The sequence below is a fragment of the Heterocephalus glaber genome, unplaced genomic scaffold, assembly GCF_053883595.1.
Source record: "Heterocephalus glaber isolate CG9 unplaced genomic scaffold, H.glaber_assembly_v1.0 deba00000331, whole genome shotgun sequence".
Classification (NCBI taxonomy): Eukaryota; Metazoa; Chordata; class Mammalia; order Rodentia; family Bathyergidae; genus Heterocephalus; species Heterocephalus glaber.
This window is the reverse complement of record NW_028258142.1, coordinates 33,483,477-33,499,463: the sequence shown is the minus strand read 5'-3', so window position 1 is coordinate 33,499,463 and position 15,987 is coordinate 33,483,477. Positions and strand designations below refer to the sequence as shown.

The following is a 15,987-nucleotide window of genomic DNA, read 5'->3' as shown; positions in this document are numbered from 1 at the left end:
TTGTCTAATTGCCGTGGCTAATGTTTCCAAAACTATATTGAACAAGAGTGGTGATAGTGGACATCCTTGTCTTGTTCCTGATTTTAGTGTGAAGAATTTCAGTTTTTGACTTTTAAGTATGATATTGGCTGTTGGTTTTTCATAGATAGTTTTTAAGAGATTGAGGTAGAGACCGTCTATTCCAATTTTTTTGGAGAGTTTTTATCATAAATGCATGTTGGATTTTGTCAAATGCTTTTTCTGCATCTATTGAGATGATATGTTTTTTGCCCTTGGCACTATTGATATAGTGTATTACAGTGATTGATTTGTGTATGTTGAACCATCCCTGCATCCCTGGGATGAATCCCACTTCGTCAGGGTGTATGATCTTCTTGATGATCTTCTGCATTCTATTTGTCAGTATCTTATTAAGGATTTTTGCATCTATGTTGATTAGTGAGATTGGCCTATAGTTCTCTTTTTTGGTTCGGTCTTTCTCTGGTTTGGGGATCAAGGTGATGCTTGCTTCCAGGAATGAATTTGGGAGTATTGCTTCCCTTTCAATTTCACTGAAGAGTTTAAACAGCAGTGGCAGTAGCTCCTCTCTAAATGTCTTGGAGAATTCAGCAGTGAAGCCATCAGGATGTGGGCTTTTCTTGGTTGGTAAGTTTTTAATTACATTTTCAATGTCATTGACTGGTATTGGGTTGTTTAGAATTTTTAAGTCTTCTTCGTTCAACTTTGGTAATTCATATGTATCTAGGAATCTGTCCATTTCTTCTGTGTTGTCCATCTTATTGGCATATAGGATCTCGAAGGACGTATTGATGATCCTCTGGATTTCTGCTGCATCCATTGCAATTTCATCCTTTTCATTCCTAATTGTATGGATTTGGGCCTTTTCTTTCCTTTTCCTGAAAAGGTTGGGTAAGAGTTTGTCAATTTTATTTATTCTTTCAAAGAATCAAGTCTTGGCTTCATTGATTTTTTTGTATCATTCTCTTAGTCTCCATTGCATTGATTTCTCCTCCGATCTTTATAATTTCCTCCCTTGTATGAGCTTTGGGGTTGTCCTGCTCTTCTTTTTCTAGAAGCTTGAGGTTCAGCATCAGGTTGTTTAACTGGGCTCGCTCTGTTTTCCTAATATGTGTATTCACTGCTATGAATTTCCCTCGTAAGACTGCTTTCATTGTGTCCCCTAGATTCCAATATGTTGTGTTGTCATTGTCATTTAATTGTAGGAACTGGCTGATTTCTTCATTAATTTCTTCTGTGGTCTATTGGTTATTCCAAAGTGTGTTGTTCAATTTCCATGTGTTTATGAAATTCTTGCAGTTTCTTTTGCCATTGATCTCCAATTTCATCACACTATGGTCTGATAATATACAAGGGATAATTTCAATTCCTTTGCACTTACTTAAACATGTTCTATGAGTGAGTATGTGGTCTCTTTTGGAGAACAACACATGTGCAGGTGAAAAGAATGTGTATTCTGATTTTGTGGGGTGGGATACTCTGTAAACATCTGTTAAGTTCATTTGTTCAAGAGTTTGATTGAGTTCTAGTATTTTGTTGCTTATTTTTTGTCTAGTTGGTCCACCTACTTGTGAGAGTGGGGCACTGAGGTCCCCCACTACTTTTGTATTAGTGCTTATTTAATTTTTCATGTCCATATTTGTTTTATATAGTTGAGTGCACTAGTATTTGGTGGATATATATTAATGATTGGCATCTCTTCCTCTTGGATTGTTCTCTTTACAAGGATGTAGTGTCCTTATTTGTCTCTCTGAATCAGTGTTGATTTGAAATCCACTTGATCTGCAAAGAGGATAGCTACTCCTGTTTATTGGGGGCGTTCCTGTTCCAACCTTTAACTTTCAGTCTATGAGTTTCTTTTTGAATTAAGTGTGTTTCTTGTATGCAGCGTATTGTTGGATTTTGCTTCTTGACCCATTCCTTCAGTCTATTTCTTTTGATTGGTGAATTGAGACCCTCAACATTGATGGTTATAACTGATATGTATTGACTTGTCATTGTCATGACTTTTTCTTTTTGTTGGATTCTCCCCCTTTGTGTTTAATTTCTTGTCATGCCCAACAGATTTATTCTCCTGGGATTCCTGGGGTTGTGATCCTCATTGTCTTTTCCTAGGATATTGTCTACAATTTTTTGGAGTGCTGGTTTGGTATTCATGAAGTTCCTAAGGTACTCTTTGCCATGAAAGTATCTTATTTCTCCATCAGTTTTGAAAGATAGTTTTGAAGGCTACATCAATCTGGGTTGGAGTCTGTTTTCCTTTAGGAGTTGAAACACGTCACTCCAAGCTCTTCTTGCCTTGAGTGTTTTCATTGAGAAGTCTGCTGTGATTCTGATGGGCTTTCCTTTGTATGTGATTTATTTCTTTTCTCTCACTGCTTGTAGAATTTTGTTCTTCTGTTGGGTTTCTGGAATCCTAACTATTATATGCCTATGTGTAGATTTTTTTTTATCAAGTCTAGTTGGAGTCCTATATGCCTCACTTATCTGTATGTCAAGTTCTTTTCCCCTGCTTGGGAAGTTTTCTGCCATCACTTCTATGAACAGTTTTTTTTATGTCATCTGCACTTTCTCCTGTGTAGATTTTTTTTTTATCAAGTCTAGTTGGAGTCCTATATGCCTCACTTATCTGTATGTCAAGTTCTTTTCCCCTGCTTGGGAAGTTTTCTGCCATCACTTCTATGAACAGTTTTTTTATGTCATCTGCACTTTCTCCTGTTTCTTCTTGATGGCATTTTCTGTAACACCCACCCCACTTTGTCACTTTCTCTGGGTTGAATCTTTGAGTGTCACCTTCCCTCAGCAGCTGGAGCAGCAGGTCCATACCTGCTTCACCCCCCAGCTGGGCATTCCTGGTGTCTCACATTCAGTTTGCCATAGCAACTCTCTCACTACTTTGTAAATAATCTCTGAAGATCAGAGTTCTGTCTTACACATCTTTGTATCCCCAGCACCCAGCCTGGCTCAAGAGAGATGCTTGAAAAATGTTCAACAAAGGCAGGACCACCACAAATGGCCCTTGTATTACAGAGGTGAGGAGGGCCTCCAAGGAGGAATGTCTCCTGTACCTGTACTTTCTGTGGGGACTTTCTGGAACTGTACTTCTCTACATTTTTGCATGGATCCCTGCATCTCAACCGGGTGCCCCAACCCATCTACCACAGTGTGATGCCAGCCTTGTACACCTGAGAGAGGCCCTTATTTATTCATTTTCTATGAAATTCCCATCCCTGTTTTGCATTCCTTCCAACTGATTAATATCAACGCCTCTCTACTACTACCCACAGCTCCTTAGTTTTGCTCTCCATCTGCATTCCAGCCCACTCTCTGTACTGGTGGGAGATGAAAACAGGGTCTTTGTATAGACAGAAGATATACTGGGTGGCTGGCTTCTTTTGCTGCTTCTGCCAACCTTTTTTATGTGCAAGCTATCATTTAAGCCTAAGCTTCCCATGAATCTTCCCAACCTCCATCCCCCTCTGATCATTCTAGCTAACTACTCACTACTGTTTTCGTCTTCATCTGATGCTTGGTCTTCTGTACTGCTTCTAAGATAGAGTCTTCCACTGGATGACATGGTAGAGGAACTAATCCTCCCTTATCATCTCACTAGGAGGCAAGGCCCACGCAGCATGAGCGAGTACAAGTTGGAAGTTTTCCAGCTTTTTGTTGTTAGAGTTGGAGCCAGAACTTAAACCCAGGTGTTCCCAGACTACTTTAGGGATCTCTCCTTTTCATGTAGCTTAAGCTTTCCTTCTTACCACACAATTCTGGGAAAACAGGAGCATCCCACAGGCTTCACTGTATCTCTTTTAAAGACAAAGCAAAAGGGTTAACTAGACTAGGACCTTGGGAAATATTCGGCAAGCAGTTGTATTATGTGTTCCAAGGCCTGAAATTACCTCCACAGATTCACTCCTGAGTGCCAGTACCAATCTTCTCCCCTAACATACCCCAGAAACACACCTGTGGCCTATACCCATAGAAACCAACCAGTCTCTCTCAGAGGAGAGAGAGAGAGAGAGAGTGCGTATTTAGACTCCTTTGGACTCATTGGTAATTCTCGTTTGGCCCAAACAAAAAGGTAAGTCCTTATTGTAATGGAGGCAAAGTTCTATAAATAATAATAATAAAAAACATCCAGCTTGGAGGTTGAGTGGAGATATACCTGCAGAGCAATCAATGATTGAGGTCCCCTGTGCCTGAAGACATTCCTCATGTCCCTTCCCCTGCTGTAGGAAGATTTTCAGGACATCCAGTGAGTTTTTATTGAGGCCCAGCATTCTCTAGAAGAGAGTAGGGGGCAACTTCCCCCAAGCTGGTTTATAGAAGGGTTAAGACAAGACTAGAAATCTATCTAACAATGTATACAGACACACTAAAAAATTACATTTTCTGTAGACTTGTGACAAACATATGGGAGACAAACTTGTAAAAATATGATTTAAAATAGTATCCCCCAAATTGAACACCTAAGGAATAAATCTGATTAAATATGGGCACAACCTCTTCAATGAGAAGTACAAAACAAGGTTGAGAGAAATCAGTGACTTAAATGGGGGTACTGTGTTCAAGAATTGAAAGAATCAAAAATGACAAGATGTCTGTTTCCCCCAATTTGATCTGTAAATTCAACACAAGTCCAATCAAAATCCCAACAGGTTTGTGTGCATGTGCTTGTGTGTAGACCCCGACAAGTGATTCTCAAACTATATTGAAATGAAAAGGCCTAGAATAGCCAAGTTGAAGGAATTACAATTGAAGCCACAGTTGAAGGAATTACACTACCAGATATCAAAACTTCTACTATAAAGCTACATTAATAAACAGAGTGATATCGGTTTAAGGACAAATAAAGAGGCTTATTGAATAGAATAAAGTTCAGAAACAGACATAGTCATTTATGGTGACTTAAGTCAAAGCTCCAGTGCACATCAGTGGGGAGAGAATGGTGTTGATAATACTGGGTGTTGAGTCAACTGGATATCTATATCGCAAAAATAAACATTAACCTCTATCTCATACTAAAGCAAATTAATTTGAGATGGCTCATAGACCTAACCATAAAATATAAGACAGTAAACCTGCTAAAAGAAAATCTTAATATTCTTCTTGACCTTGACTAGGCAAAGTCCCTTCAACCAAATAGAAAAAGTACTAAACATCAATGAAAAGACTGAAACATTTGACTTTATTAAAACTAAGGATTTCCTGTTAATCAAAGAATCCAGTTAAGAGAATAAAAGGCAACCACAGAATGAGAAAAGATCGATGATGGAAAACTCATATTCAAGACATATCAAGAAAGACTAAAAATAAGAAAAGATAGACTTATTTGTTAAAAACTGAGAAAATGTTTGAACGGGCACTTCAAAAAGAGACTACAAAAATGGCCAGTAAACACACAAAATCATGCAAATGTAAAATAATAAGGCCAAAATGACATATCACCACACAAACCAGAGGGGCAAAATAAAACACCAAGTGTTGGTAGGGATGTGCAGCAACTAGGAATCTTCCATTGCTGGGGAGAGTGTTAATCTTCACAATTACTCCAAAAGACTCTTTGCATTGCCTATGAAAAAGCTAAATAGACATATACCATATAACCCAGCAATTCCACTCCTAGGGGTAAACCCAACAGAAAAATCATTTATGTACTGTATGCCAAAGCATTCAATAAGAATTTTCATAGAAGGTTTATTCAAAATAGTCTCAAACTAGAAATGACCCAAATGCCCATCAACAATAGAACAGGTAAAAATTTTTGTGGTATAGTTACAAAATAGATACTCTATAGCAACAAAAAGACTAAATCCTGACATACTCTATAACATGAGTAAATCTCAGGGATATGTTGTCAGATGAAATACAAAAGAAGTGAATATAAGCAGGGTGTGGTGGTGCACGTCTGTAATTCCTGCACTCTGGGAGGCTGAGGCAGGAGGATCACAAATTTGAAGCCAGTGTGGTTAACTCAGCAACTTAGCAAGATCCTTTTTCAAAATGAAAAACATAAAAAGGGCTGGGGATATAGTTCAGTACAAAGGCCCTTGGTTCAATCCCTGCTGATGCACACACACACACACACACACACACACGATATGAGTCCACCTATATGATGTTCAGAACAGCCATGACAGAAGTGAGAATGGTGGTTACTCTTGAGGGGGTACTTCCTGGCAGGAGGCAAGAGGGAGGTATTGAGAGTGCTTAGAACATGGTCACAATATGATTCCAAGAGTGTTCACCTATGTAACAATTCAACAAGCTGTGCATTTAAGATCTGGGAACTTTACCAAAGAGACACGAAGAAGCTAAGACAGCACAGGCAGAGTATAACAAGGGCCAAGAGCTGACCTGGATGGTGTCCCTTGGACGCAGGAGGCTTGGGGCACAAGGCAAGCATTCCATCGAAGGGGTTAATGCATCAAGTCAGTCCAAGATATTTTTAAAAAGGCACCTTTTACCAGCATCAAGTCCATTTGAAATTATACAGAAACACAGAGTGGCTCTGTGCTTGGAGCATGCGCCATGGCATCACACTGCCTACCCAGGGCCTAGACCACAGATGCAGGTAGGGGGACCTACAGTCTCTGTCTCTTTCTCTGGTTTGGGTCAAGTATTGGCTGTTCTGGAGAAGATTAATAAAATGAATTTTCTTTTCTTTCTTTTTAAAAACCGAGGTCTACAAAGTCATTTCTCTTTTATTCCCTAGGAGAGAAAGAGGTGGGATGTTAGCTGGGGGAGCCTGGAGCTTTAGGAGATGTGGATTTACCTTCCATTTAACTCCTGTAACCTCCTTGGGGATGCTTTCACCCACTACATGAGGAATTTGACCCCACCCTGGGAGGGCTTTGTCAGCACTTTTTTTCATCTCTGTCACAGATCCAGGCTCCCTGGCCAACCTGGAAGCTCCTGTTAACTTCAGTTCACCCACCCCTTTCCAGTGTCTCAGACTCTTAGTGGCAGAAGAATGACTTCTGCATGCCACTTTCTTATTTGCTCTTCTTATCCCCATTTAATTTGTGATTTATTGATATTTGTTTGCTTCTAGCAACCCAGCAATCTGGCTTTCCTACCCTACCCCAGTCACTTCGATTAGGGTGGCTCTGGAAGTCTGTTTGGCTTTGCTCTCCATCTGTCCCATGCACAGTGTTGCTGTACTCCATGTTATACTGTTTAAAAATAAAGTTGAAAAAGTAACAACCAAATAGATGACAGCCTGGCAAAAACAGCAGCTGTTGCCCATAAGGCAAAATAGAAAATATTCCCCTGGATGTATTTATAGAGAGATGATGGATATTACGGAGCAAAAGAGAAGGAAGAGGTCTCAGCCAATGCAGTGTGGTTTAACCATTCTCTGATGCCGAGGAGATGGTGGATGCTCCCTGCTGGCACCTGTTGCTCAGTCCTCAGGCTGAGACCAGGAATGTGTTAGTCTAAAGAGTCTAAAGGGGGAGCTCATGCCTGGGAAGCTCTAAGATCTGCATCCTGATCTAGGTACCAGTTGATCCAAATCAAACCAACAACAGATACAACAATGGATTTCACGTAAATTCTGCCCTTGACAAGTTTAAAATGCAGTTGAGCTACCAACAGTTAGCAATGAAATTTGTTTAAAAATCCAAGTCATATGACTACAACCAAAAGTACAAGTGACAAAGAAAAGTTAAAATGGGCTTCATCAAAATTTTAAATGTTTGTGCTTCAATAGACACCATCAAGAATGTAAGAGGAAATCATACAATGGGAGAAAATATTTGCAAATCCAATAAAGGCAATTCAATTTTTAAACATGGTTGAAGTATCTGATAGATGTTCTTCCAAAGAAGATCTATAAATGCCCAATAAGCACATGAGAACACATTCAACATCATTAGCCACAGGAAAATGAACATTAAACCTACAATGAGATACACCTATGTATCCATTAGGATGACTCGAATCAAAACGTCAGCTAATAACAAATGTAAGCAAGGAACTAGAAAATGGGAGCCCTCATATACAACTGGGGAGAATCTAAAATGGTCTAGTTACCTTGGAAGACAGTCTTGCAGTTACTCAAAAAGTCAAATACAGAGCTACCATATATTTCAGCAACTGCACTTCTAGATATCTACTCAAAAATGAAAATATACAAGGTGTGATAAAAATACAGTGAGTATTTAAATTTTAAAAACTGTTATAATAAAGACACATTGCCATTTCCTCTCCTCAATACACTCTCCCTTGCTTCAAACATATCTCATCATTCTTGCCGCTTTCTGAAGCAGTTCTGAAAGTCCTCTTTCGTGAATTATCTTTAATTGTGCTGACATGGCTGCCTTGATATCCAGGATCAATTTGAAATACTTACCTTTCATGGTCATTTTGACTTTAGGGAAGATCCAGAATTCACATGGTGCCAGGTCCAGTGAATAAGGTGAATGAGGACACACCATAATGTTTTTACAAGCCTACCTTTCTGTTGGATGGAACTTGGCAACAGCATTCACCATATTTTTTTCACACCTAGCAAAGACAAAAAGAAGTTTCCTAGATCTTCCTCAGAAAGTGGCAAGAACTGTGGAACAAATGTTTGAAGTGAAGAAAAGTATTTTGAGCAGGATTCATGGCAATATATTTTTAACTATAATAAATTAGTTAAACAACACCATATTTTTGATCAACCCTTGTATGTCCACACCTAAGGTTGTACATGAATGTTCACAGTAGCAATATTCAAAATGACCAAAAGTGAAAACAAATGTTCATCAATGGATGAATGAACATAAAATGCCATATATGTATACAATGGAGTATTGTACAGTCATAAAAAGGAATGAAATTCTGAATATGTGATAACATGAACGAACTTTGAAAACATGAGAAAAGCCAATCACAAAAGACTATATATTCTATGATTTCATGTATATGAAATGTCCAGGAGAGGCAAATCTATTGAGACAAAAAGTAGATCGAGTGGTTATCAAAGGCTAGAAGGAGGGGAGACTAGGGAATAAGGGCTAATGGGCTTTGGGGGTGACTTAAGTATTCCTGAAATTAGATGATGGCAATAGCCACCCAACTCCATGAATGAACTACAATTCATTGAATTATATGCTCTAAGTAGATGAATTACATACTATATGAATTATTTCTCAATTAATCTATTTTTTTAAAAATTCATATAGTTCATATGGAGAGGCAAAAGAATAACCAACTTGGTATTGAAGAAAAAGAAAATGAAGTTGTTGGAGGACCGAAAGTACCCGACTTTAGAACTTACTATAAAGTTACAATAATCAAGACAGAGTGATATTGGTGAAAGAATTGACAAACAGATCAATGGAGCATAATAGAGAAGCCAGAAGTAGACTTGCATAAATATAGTCAACTGATTTTTGACAAAAGAACAAAGGTAATGCAATGAAGTAAAGACAGTGTTCAACAAATAGTGCTAGACAGAACAACAGAATATCCACATGCAAACACAGAACCTAGGCACAGACTTTACTTACACACTTCACAAAAATGAAAACAGATCACAGAACTACATGTAAAATGTAAAACTATAAAATCCCTAGAAGACAACATAGGGGAAAACCTCAATGATATGGTGATGATATTTTATATACAATACCAAAGATGTGATATATCAAAGAAATAATTGATAAACTGAATATTATTAAAATGAAAACTTCTCTTCTGTGAAAGATACTGTCAAGAGACTAAGAAGACAAGCCATACATTAGAAGAAAATATTTCCGAAAAACTTATCTGATAAAGGACAGTTATCCAAAGCAAAAAAAGAACTCTTAAAACTCGACAATAAGAAATAAACAATCTGGCCAGGCATGGTGGCACACTTCAGTTATCCCAGCACTCTGGGAGTCTGAGGCAGGAGGAATGCAAATTGAAGCCTGGTCTGGGCAACTCATCAACTTAGCAAGATCCTGTCTCAAAATAAAAAATAAAGAAAGGGCCGGGTGTGGTGGTGCACACCTGTAATCCCAGCCTCTAGTCTACATAATGAGGCCCTGTCTCAAAAAACCAGAAGGAAGGAAGGAAAAAAAGGAAGGGAGGAAGGGAGGAAGGGAGGGAGGGAGGAAGGGGGGAAGGAAGGGCGGGCTAGGAATGGAGCTCAGTCTGAAGTGGTTCAATCTCCAGAAGGGAAAGAAGAAAAAAGAACAATCCAGTTAATAGTAGGCAAAGGCCCTGAAAGGATACCTTACCAAGGAGGATATACAAATGGCCAGTAAGCTTATGAAAAGTTATTCAACATCACATGTCAATCAAGAATTGCAAATTAAAACAAAAATGAGATATAACTATAAGCTTAATAAAAAGACCAAAACCCAAAACACTGAGAATATCAAATCCTGGAAAGAATGTGGAGCAAAAGGAACTCTCATTCATTGCTGGTAGCAAGGCAAAATAATACAGCCACTTTGGAATACAGTTTGGCAATTTCTTTTTCTTTTCTTTTTTTTTTTTGGTGCCGGGGATTGAACTTGGGACCCTGTTCTTGTGAAGCAGGCACTGGAACAACTGAGCTAAATCCCCAGCTGGCAATTTCTTAAAGTAAACATACTTTTCTTATGTAATTCAGCTCCATGATATTTACTCAAATGAATAGAAAATATGTCCACACAAAAATCTGCACATGGATGTTTATAGCAGCTTTATTCAAAATTCCCCAAACTGGAAAGCAACCAAGATGTTTGTCAGTGTGTGAGTGGATAAAGAAACTGTCATATACCTAGATAGTGGAATATTATTAAGTGCTAAAAAGAAATGGGCTATCAAGCATTAAAAGACATAGAGGAGATATGGATAGATATTGCTAAGTAAAGGAAGCCAGTTTGAAAAGGCTACGCCCTATATGATTCCCACTATATGACACTATGGAAACTAAAGAGATAATAAAAAGATATATGGTGGCCAGTGGTTAGATGGAAGAGAAGAAGGAATAGGTAGAGACATAAATTTTTTTGGGCAGTGAAACTATTCCTTATGATACCAGAATAGTGGATATATGTCATTATACATTGTCCAAATCCATACAATGGGGAACACCATGAGTAAAACCTAATTTGAACTGTGGACTTTGGGTGATAATGGTGTGTCCATGTAGGTTCATTGATTGTAACAAATGTACCACCCTCATGGGGAATAATAATAATTCGGGAGGCTGTGCATCCAGGTGGTATATGGAAAATCTCTATACCTTTCACTCAATTTTGTTGTGAGCCTAAAAATGTCCTAAAAATGATCTATTAATTTTTTTTTAAATTCTAAGGCAAGACAACAGATGTGCCAACTTAGCTAATGATTCATTGCTGAGTGGCTGATATAGCAGGATGGACAGATCAGAGCACACACTGCCGCCCCAGACAGAGGAATATAGCTGGCTCTCAAAGAAGGAGCAGAATTTGAAAAGCTGATACAGCTGTGGGGCAGAGAGCATAGAACAAGTCCAAAGAATGCCACAAATCCTCCTTGCTGCACCTCAGGCTGGACCTCCTGGAAGTCACAGAGCCTCCAAACCCAACCCCAGTCCTCTGCAAGGCCTGACTCCCTTTCTTCCCCGGCCTCTTCAAAGTGGTGCAGGAACAGCACAGCCCTCACAGAGTAAAGCCCTGAAGTTCTAGAGAAGGGGAACAGCAAATGGCATCCAGCAGAGGTGCAAATGGCTACGCTGAGGACCAGAACAGATCTCTGTATCACAGATGGAGTTGCCAGATTATGAGGTTGAGTCACATGTGGTACCCCAACTGAACCAGGACCCAGCTCCTGAGCTGCTGGTGGCCATGCTGGACTGGTCAAGGAAGCCTGGTGACACTGGAGCATCATGCTCTAAAGGCAAGAACAAACAGCTGGCACCAAGACATTTTGGAAGGAGTGAGGTTGGTATGTTAGAGGAACAGAACACAGGCCAGTGTGACTTTACATCCTGGACATGATCCCAGATGCCACTGTTCCTCAACCTTCTCAATCACCAGGGCTTTGTTGGCAACGACACAGCAGCCTTGACTCTGGTTTCTCCATCCCCAAACTCTCTGGGGTCAGGAAAATAACTGGACCAGGACAGCTTACTGCAGGAGGACCTTTAGTGATGGTCCTAATCAGTCCCAAGTTGATATTCTCACAATCAAGACTAAAATGTCCTGCGACAGTGCTGAGTGGGCCCCACTGTTGCCCTGGGCCTTACTGTCATAGACGGCTTCTTCTGTCTGGATTGGGAGACCAAATTACTACTACTGTGTACTCACTCCTGATAACATCTCTATGCTATTAGAATACCCTGCATTCATTAGCATCTCATTATACTTGACATAAATGAAGCAAATAACTTATGTCAAATCCAATAAGAAAGCAGCTACCTTTTAGACAACAATGTGGAGAGCAGGGCACAAAATGCATGGGTTTCATCAAAAATTTGTAACCTCTGTGAGGGTGCAGGATCTGACTGTTCTGACATGAAATCAATGGATCCGTTGGGGTAAGAACACACACAGAGAACATGGGCAGGGATGGAAAGGGCACTAGGGGAGGAACAGAGCCAGCTGATGCGTGATATCAGCACAGGAGCCCCTCTCTGGGCTGAGCTTTCATGTCTGGGTGGTTCCAAAGGGCTGTCAAAATGTGAAAAATGGCCTCTGAACACACTGCTGTGACGACGTGTGTGGCAAATAAGGGACTAGGTGAGTCAAAGGCAATTGGACACGCATCAGCCCATCCTGTGGGGAGAGCAGGCACCATGTGTTGGCACGGAGAGGCCTCTGGGTGCTGTCTGGTTCAACTGTGCAGGTGGCTTGGAAAGACTAATAGCTCCTTTTCCACCAAAGCTATTTTTTATTGTGGCAAAACATATATAACATAAAAATTTATCATCTTAATGATTTTAAGTGGCCTTAAGTACATTTTAAGTACATATACATTGTTATGCAATCATCATAACCATCCATCTCCAGAACTTTTTCATTCTCTCAAACTTAAACCCTATGAACCAATAACTCCCCATTCTTCCCTGCTCCCAGCCCCAGGAGAACACCATTCTACTTCCTCTCTGTATGCATGTGACTACTCTTGCAGTATCTGTCTTTGTGTAGCTGGCTTCCTTCTCTTAGTCAAATGCCCTACAGGTTCATCCATGTTGAATCATGAGTAAAAATTTCCTCCTTAAGGCTGAATAATATATCACTGTAAACCACATTTTGTTGATCTGTTAATCTGTCAATAGACACTTGTCTCCACCTTTGGGCTATTGTGAATAGTGCTGCTATCAATGTGGGGGTATAAATATCTGTTTGAGTTTCAATTCTTTTGGATATACCTAGAAGGAAGTTGCTAGATCACATATGATTTCCAAATTCATTTTTAACTACCCCGTTGTATATATGTTTTCAAAATTCAGAATGCCACCAGCCATTTTTTAAAGTGAGTGCAGTATAATATGATAAATTAAACTCCCCCGAGATCTGGGTTTAAAAGGCCAATCCCAACAGTTCTGCTCCTGGAATCCTACTTGTGACCATTGTTTGATCTTGACCTTAGCAGACACTTACAGGATGTCTACGCTATCTGCATTCAGCACAGACCCCCACCACCACAGTACCCCTCAGTGCCTGGTCATCCACATAGGATTACTCCCAGCAACAAGGTCCTCCTACTGCAGCAGGTGCTGATTTCACTTGGACAGCTTTTATTGTTTTCAAGTTCCTTCTTGTGCTAAGAGAAATGTGTTTTCTCAGCTCAGGCAGTAAGGAGGCAGAGCTATTCTGGGATTTGCAGGGCACCAGTGAAGCCTGAGGGGGTAGAAAATGCCATGCCTGGTCTCAGAGGCTCACAGCCTTGTGGTGAGAGTGGCAGCTGATACACTGCTGCAGTTACATAAGCAACAGACCAGGTTAGGACTGAGAGCAAAGTGAGCTGCACAGCAGTGTGGGAGTGGAGGGAGATACTGAGAAGGCTGGCGATCTTGGTGTGTTCTCTCTTGGGGGAGGGTCTGAATGTGATAGAAGGGGGCACTCACTGTATGCCCACCAGCCCAAACCAAGGTCTCTGGGTCTCTGGAGCCCCTGGACCATTTTCCAGGGTGAGTGGAGATCCTTCCCTCCTTGGTCCTGCCATGACTGTTCAGTAGAATCTGGGGTCACGCTATACTCCCCCTCCTTCAGCCCATGTCTGGTCCTGAGCCTGCTAAGTTCCACTCTTGAACCCTTGTGGAGTCCATCCTTCCCCTCTGTTCCATGGCCTCCACCACCCCTACATCCTGCCATTCTTTATGATTGAATCATGTCCACCCCTAAGTTGTATGTAGAAGTTGTAACACCAAGTACCTGGACTAGACTGGGAGAGACCAAGATGAGACACCTAAGATCTCTGTATCACAGATGGAGTTGCCAGATTATGAGCCACCTGCATGTGGTACCCCAACTGAACCAGGACCCAGCTCCTGAATCTTGGCACTGGTTCTCTCCAGCATAGTGCATGCTGCTGGCTTCTCCCCGCTGGCAGCTGCTGTCCTGAGCTCACCCTCCTGGAAAAATCTGACCTCTGCTATCCAGGAAAAACAATGATATGGACAATGACAGCAACCCTAGTACCCACTGAGAGCTGACTTTGTGCCCACCCTGCTCCAACCATTCCCATAGATTAATTCATTTACTTTTAGCCACATTGTTATGAGGCAGGTACTATTATTGTGCCCATGCTCCAGATAGGGACACAGAGGCACAGTGTAAGTCCCTTCCCAGGCAACTTACACACCCTTGTAAGTGGTGAGATAAGGATTTGATGCCAGGCAGCAGCTTTCCAAGTCCCATGCACAAGAACTGATGCCTGGCAAGTGCTTGCTGAAGGGTCTGCATTTCTACAGGGAGGCGACAGCTGCATCTGCAAGAAAGGGCACCACAAATGGAGGCAGGTAGGCATAGTAGCAGGGCTGAGGAAGACAGTCCACTGAGCAAGGGATCTGCTGCACAGCCACGTTCCCTGTCCTTGCCACAGTGGATCAGAATGCTGAAAAAGCAGCAGGGTTGGGTGGCAGGTCCCTGTTTGTGTAACTGGTGTCAGAGCAGGATGGGAGGGAGATGGAGGCAGAGAGACTGATTACGAGGCAACTGTAATAGAGCTAGTGCAAAGGTGAGGCAGTAGAATAGAGGAGGCTCCTGAATGTCTTCTTATGATCCCTCCTGGAAGATGCCCTGGCCCAGTGGTGCTGGCCAACATATGCCCACCAGCTTCTGTCATCCACAGATGTGGTGCAGAGCCTACAGATGTGCAGGCCAAGCTGGTCGTATGCTGCCAAGGGGCCTTGTGGACCCAATACCTGCTCCTGGACTAGAAAGCCAAGTTCACGTACTTAGAGAAGTAAAGGTACAGCACCCGCAGTCTCTGAAGTCAGAGCATGTCAGGTTCACTCACAATGGGTTTGGTCCAGAGAGCATCTTGGAGCCTACTCAAATCAGATGCAGATTTGGGGTGCAAAGGTGATGAATGATGGCACCTCTGCCAGCCACCACTTTGCTGAGGCCAAGTCCCAGAAGCTTGGTGGGAACCTCGGATCTGTTCTGCAGTGCTGCTGTAGTGTTCAGACAAAGGCCAGAGCTTACTGCCCCTCCAGATGTGGAGACAGCAAGGATGCCTTCAGGGAACAAAGATGCACTGAGTACATAAGCACCAGACCTGTGCTGGGGAGGGGATGTACCTCAGCATCCAAACTGCCAAGGCCCAAGTCAAGGAGCTCAAATTTTTGCCTATACACTGACCTTAAATCCAGGGACCTAGGATCCCAATTTGTGGTTTTACATAGAATATAGGCCTGAATCCAGATTCAAGGGGTCTCTGTACCGCTGTGTGAGAAAATGTATCAACCAACCAACAGCTGGCAAGAGTGATAGTTCAAACTTATCAAGGGCAAGGAAATTTTCAAAGTGCTTCATATATGTTTAATCATTTATTTAATTCTTGGAATAACAC

The 15,987-nt window shown here is 41.2% G+C and overlaps 1 protein-coding gene across 5 annotated transcripts in view; it reads right to left on the bottom strand.

The window, feature by feature from the left end:
- Zbtb7c (zinc finger and BTB domain containing 7C) overlaps positions 1-15,987 on the bottom strand; it is a 355,840-nt gene that overhangs the window by 169,844 nt on the left and 170,009 nt on the right. Inside the window, exon 3 of one of the 5 annotated variants that reach the window (XM_087193074.1) lies at positions 8,482-8,532. The exons of 3 other annotated variants lie outside the window; for them this stretch is intronic. The gene's annotated coding sequence lies outside the window, so the exon portion shown is untranslated. Of the gene's footprint in view, positions 1-8,377; positions 8,453-8,481; positions 8,533-15,987 lie in introns of those variants that run through there. One more of the 5 variants, XM_087193075.1, reaches the window with a different exon arrangement.